The 6,087-nt window shown below is 43.7% G+C and overlaps 1 protein-coding gene and 1 pseudogene across 1 annotated transcript in view; one reads left to right on the top strand and one right to left on the bottom strand.

Annotated features, from left to right (window-relative positions):
* Window positions 1-6,087, bottom strand: part of LOC103609453 (zinc finger protein 426-like) — a 35,167-nt gene that overhangs the window by 18,655 nt on the left and 10,425 nt on the right. The gene's annotated exons all lie outside the window — the stretch shown is intronic.
* Window positions 1,081-2,558, top strand: LOC103609454 (annotated as a pseudogene).

The following is a 6,087-nucleotide window of genomic DNA, read 5'->3' on the forward strand; positions in this document are numbered from 1 at the left end:
CATTCTGCAGCCCATGGATCAAGGAGTAGTAATTTCGACTTTCAAGTCATTATTTAAGAAATACATTTTGTAAAGCTTTAGCTGCCATAGATAGTGATTGCTTTGAGGGATCTTGGCAAAGTAAATTGGAAAACTTCTGGAGATTTAGCATCCTGGATGCCATTAAAAACACTTGTGATTCATGGAAGGAGGTCAAAATACCAACATTAATCAGAGTTTGATGGGTGACATCGAGGGGTTTGAGACTTCAGTTGAGAAAGTATCTGCAGATGTGGTAAAAATAGCAAGAAAACTAGAATAGAATGGGACTAAATTGATGCAATCTCTTGATGAAACATTAACAAATGAATAATTGTTTCTTATGAAGGAGGAAAGAAAGTGGTTTCTTGAGATGGAATCTACTCCTGGTGAAGATGCTGTGACAATTGTTGAAGTCACAACACAGGACTTAGAATATCACATAAACTTAGTTGATAAAGCAGCTACAGGGTTTGAGAGGATTGACTCCAATTTTGTCAGAAGTTCTACTGTAAGTAGAATACTATTGAATAGTGTTGCATGCCACAGAGATATTTTGTGAAGAAGAGAGCCAATCAATGTGACAAATTTCACTGCTGTCTTTTAAGAAAATGCTACAACCACCACACTGATCATTGAGCAGCATCAACATCGTGGCAGGACCCTCCACCAGCAAAATGATTACAACCCGTGAAAGGTTCAGATGATTGCTAGCATTTTTAGCAGTAAAGCATTTTTAAATTAAGGTATGTACTTTTTTTTAGACATAATGCTAGCACACACTTTTAATAGACTACTGTATAATATAAACATAACTTTTATATGCTCTGGAAACCAAAAAAATTGTGTGACTCACATTATAGCAATATTCACTTTATGGCAGTGGTCTGGAACCAAACTCCCAATATATCTGAGGTGTGCCTCTATTCAGTGAGAATGTCACTAAATTGAAGGAGATAGTAACTAACATGGTCTGTGATGGGAGACTCTGCAACTCCTTACATTAGCAAGGGATAAGAATTTCTTCCCTTGTATCTTGCTGTGTCAAGTTGTGCCTTGGCCATGGTGGAGAAGCAGGACCAGGACTGGGACCCAGTTCCCAACCCATCTGTGCTGTTCCTGCACCTGGACCTGGGTGTGGGTGGCGCTGAGTGGCTGGTGCTGGACTCAGCGCTGGCAGCGCCGGTGCTGGTGCTGCAGGTGCACAGATATAGCAAGATCTGGATGACACACTAGATCTGGGTGGGCCACTGCTTTGCTGAGAACCACAAGCTGCCAGTGCACTGCGCTGGGAACTGCAGCCTGGGCTGGGGTGGCCGCAGTGTTGCTATGTGCGACCACATGCCATGGTCTTCTGGGCTCTGTGGGGTTCCTCAGCCACGAGGAGTTTGACATGTGTGCAACTAGGTATCTGCCTGTATCCCAATGTTCAGGCTGGCCAGATGGTATGAGAAAATCCTGTTTTACTGTCACTTCCCAGATTGGCTTCTCACCAAGAGAGATTCTTTTCTTAAATGTCTATAAAGGACCCCAATGGACTGGAGAGAGGAATCCACCGCAGGCATGGCAGACTGCATCTTGGTCAACAACTGGTTCGCAGCTGCCTTTTTAAAAAAAATTTTTTTTAAGATGACTGGTAAGAGGGTCTTCACTCTTGGCTTGGTGTTGTCAGCACCATGCTCAGCCAGTGAGCTAACCGGCCATCCCTATATGGGATCCGAACCCATGGCTTTAGTGTTATCAGCACCGCACTCTCTCGAGTGAGCCATGGTCTGGCCCCACAGCTGCCATTTTTTACAGAAACCGTCAAGTCCCTTTCTCACATAGATCCTGACATCTCTGAATGTCGCCGCCAGCTTTGACTCAGCTGTTCCTGAAAAGCTTCATGACTTAGTCCCTGAGGGAAAAAAATTCCTATTTTTCTCTATCAACAGATACGAAAGGAAGAAAAATCTGACTTAGGCACTGTAAGCCCTAGTACAGCTGCATAGAAGATTGACAGACATCCCAAGACTGGGAGAGAGTTCATCTGATCATAGCAGATGGTTATAACGAGAGTCCTGTAGAACATGGAACACTCAGAAATTGAAGAAAATGGTCCAGCAGTCTGACGACCAATATGCGACCTTCCCGCACCCTTTCTTGGACAAAAAAAATCTCACTCCTTCACGGCTGCACGTGTTTTACACACTGAGCAAAGAGTACTTTGGCATGGTTTCTCTGGAGGCCATGGACATGCAGTGCCCAGTCGTTGCTATTAATTTGGGTGGGCCCTTGGAGTCCGTGGTCCACAGCATCACAGGGTTTCCATGTGAGCCTGACTTAGTGCACTTCTCAGAAGCAATAGAAAAGTTCATCCATGAACCTTCCTTAAAAGCCACAATGGGTCTGGTTGGAAGGGCCAGGGTGAAAGAAAGTTTTCCTCTAAAGCATTTACAGAACAGTTCTACTTCTGAACAGAGCTCATGATCTACAGCTTCAATGTATTCATCTCAGCTTCAAATTCAACTACAACACCTGCTATGGACCGAATTCTTTAAGCATGTATCTTCTACACTACACATGTAATGCTAAGTCAGTACAGCACTCCCCTTTACTGGAGGGACACTGGAAAAGGCAGGCAACTTCTCTTGCTGGATCCAGCTGGTATACTGTGAACAATATCGGAGTAAGGACACCATGCCTTGTGCCCTCAACAGTCTACAGACAATCTCAAATGTATTGCCCAGATACTTCCTCCCCATGACCCTCTTAACATGGTCATCTAATGATAAAAGGACCTCCACTAGGAGAGGGACCCTCAGCACATGCACAGACACTGCATATTCTAGGATGCATGCTGTATGTCGGCCAAACTCCCTCTATGCACCCAAAGTAAGTCTGTCCCCCAGAGATTTGTTCCCCACAGCCCTCCAGATGTGGACAGTTTCCAGGCCTTGTCACCATAGCAACACATAAATTGCCTTTGCTTACATGCCCACCAGCCCTTGTCACATGTGCCTTTAGGTGTTTGTCAAGCAGACACCATACATTCCAGGTTTCCTGCTTATACTGGTATTCTAACTCTCACCACCTGCAGTACTGACATCCTTTAAACATTATGCTTGAACACTGATTGTAGTCCAGCTCAGGCTGGGCAACTTCACCATTTGGGACAAAACGACACTGCAGCTGACAAACTATAATACATTCCTAATGATCTCCACCTTCTAGAATTCACTCTTGGATTATAACCTCTGCTTGAGTGTATGGAAGTCCTCTGACTTGTTTCTAGATAACAGAATATGACACATATAAAAAAATTTTGCAAATGTTTAAGTTAGGCCCCAAATCAGTTACTGTTTGAAGGTGCAATGAAAGCAAAATGCCCACCAAACTGAGAAGGTATCTTAAGACTGAAGAACAAAGCAGGCACTTCAATGCAGTAAGGCAAAGAATTTTAATTAAGAGTAATTTACTTACAGGATAACTCATTGGGTGGGTGACAAACCAGGAGCTTACAGTTTCTCTACCTCACTTCCCAAGTTTATACAAACAGTTCACACAAAGCAGTAGAAAAAGCCAATAAGCAATTACTAAGGAACAAGCTAACGTGACTAACTTCAAATGTCTTACGACAGTGATTCTTATCTTTGGTAGTCTTGTGGTCCAGGTAGCTGGATCAGCTATGGTCATACCAGTACTTAATCATTAGGTCCCTTCTCTGCCTGTTGTTCTAACTACCTTACTGCTGGTTACTGTATGACTGCTGTGGGCAGGTTCACACAAAGGACATAAGCACGTGGCAAGACCTTTCAAGATGGAGTAAGTCATGTTCAGTCTCACAGTAATTTTGAGTATTCTTACTCCAGATGAAAGTGATTTTTATCAATTTTATTGACTTTCTTCTTGTAAACAAGTGCCTTGCAGTTAAAACTAAAATCTGTTCCTTACTTTCCTTCAGGAGAGTTTTTAAACAAAATTTTTTAAAGTGGATTAAAAAACTGCCTGTAGTGGATTGAACTGTGTCCCCCCAAAGTTTAATGAGTTGGAGGTTTGGTCCCCACTGTGACAGTGCTAAGAGGGTGGGAAATCCTATCATGGTACTTGAAAGGTGGGGCCTTGAAGAGGTGATTAGATTAAGAGAACCCTGCCATAGTGAATGGTTTTAATGGTGGTCATGGGTGTGGTTCTGTAGGCTTTAAAAGAAGGGTGCATTAATTCTCTCTGCTCCATCATTCTGCTATGTTACTCATGCAACACTGTCACTACCAACATGGGCTTCACCAGATGTGTTCTCTGGACTTCCCAGCCTCCAAAACTGTAAGCAATAAATTTTGTTTCCTTTATAAATTACCCAGTTCCAGGTATTTTGTTATAAGCAACAGAAACAGACTAATACACTGTCAAATGGTACAAGACCCGTGAGAGGGAAAAAATTTGATGTATGGTAAAATTAAATGTGCTTTTGCCCTTTGATCTAGACATCCAACCTTAAAAACTACCCTGAAAATACATCTCCACAAGTGCAAAAGAAACAGAATTTTACTCACTATAGGTTACTCAGGATGTCCAAGCTATTTAAAAGAAAGGTTGCTGGGGAATAAGATGCTCTGAGTAGGGCTGGCCCGGTGGCGCACTGCTACAGTGCGCCGCTTTGGAGCGTGGCGGCGCTCCCGCCGAGGATTCGGATCCCACATACAGACCGGCCGCTCACTGGCTGAGCGAGGTGCGGGCGCGACACCGAGGGTTGCGATCCCGTTGCCGGTCTCGGTCCGGTACGGGCGCGACACTGAGGGTTGCAATCCGTTGCCGGTCACGAAAAAAGACAAAAAAAGGAAAAAAAAAAAGATGCTCTGAGTATAAAAATATCAACTTCAGCCCGTGGTCTGATGGTTAAGATTCTGTTTTTGCACTCATGCGGCTCGTTTGATTCCCAGTTCAGGAATTGTGGAGATATAAAACCTTTTGGAGTGTGAACATCCAGGAAATTAACAAAATAGCCTTAATAGCCTGGCAAAAGCAAAGTGAAAAAAAGAAATCAAACTGTACATTGCTTACTTAAGGAAAAGACTATTTCTACAATAGAGTGATCTCATAATCATCACCCTAAGCAAGTATCAAACATAGCATCACTAACACAAAGACATTATAAATGTATGTCTTCCTGATAAAATGTAATCGGAAATACACATCACCTGCAAAACAGTTTACAGCTCATCTGCAGACAGAACTAATGTATGGTGTTTGATGACTGTTGATTATTAACTGTTATAAACAGACCTCCAAATAACCCTGTATGAAGAAGGATGGAGGTTGGCTCTATCCACTTAGATTTGTAAGCTGCCCTGAAGTGATCTGGGCATCTACAGTGTTCAGGCACATTTCACCATCAGCCTCAGGATGGCAGCCATTGATTTCTCCCATGATTAAGTCTTGCTGATGCTCTTTTTCACACTCTACAATAGGTACCCCCTATACAGTATACAGTCCAGTGGTCTGGCCCTCATTAGCATGTTGCTGATTCATTTAGGAGGAGCTTAAGTGGAAGAGGTTCATACCACTGAAAGAAAAGTTTATTATTCATAATACCAAGAGGAGATAGTTCAATAGGATGCAGAACATGAGAGCAGAAAAGTACAGGCCAGCCTTTACTGGGATTTACACCAAAAAGTCAAGGTAGGACAGGACAAAATATTTAGGATCTGTTACTGTGAATAATTCAGGCAGGCTCACAGGCATAGATGTCCCTAGTGCCTTACCCTGGGCTGACATACCAGGGTAAATATTTGCTTAGTGTGCCAGAGTTAGATTTTTAAAAGTGGCTGGGAGGGGCTGGCCCCTTGGCTCACTCGGGAGAGTGCGGTGCTGGTGGTACCGAGGCTGCAAGTTCAGATCCTATATAGGGATGGCCGGTGGGCTCACTGGCTGGGCGTGGTGCAGACCACACCATGCCAAGGGTTGCAATCCCCTTACCGGTCTAGCTGGGGATATAAGATTTGGATTGGTTGGTTTACGTGAAATGTGTACTCCCAAGCAGAATGACCTTGTCCGGGGGGGCGGGAGGGAGGAATCTCCCCCTAGCCAGCA

The sequence above is a fragment of the Galeopterus variegatus genome, unplaced genomic scaffold (assembly GCF_000696425.1).
Source record: "Galeopterus variegatus unplaced genomic scaffold, G_variegatus-3.0.2 Scaffold9628, whole genome shotgun sequence".
NCBI lineage: Eukaryota > Metazoa > Chordata > Mammalia > Dermoptera > Cynocephalidae > Galeopterus > Galeopterus variegatus.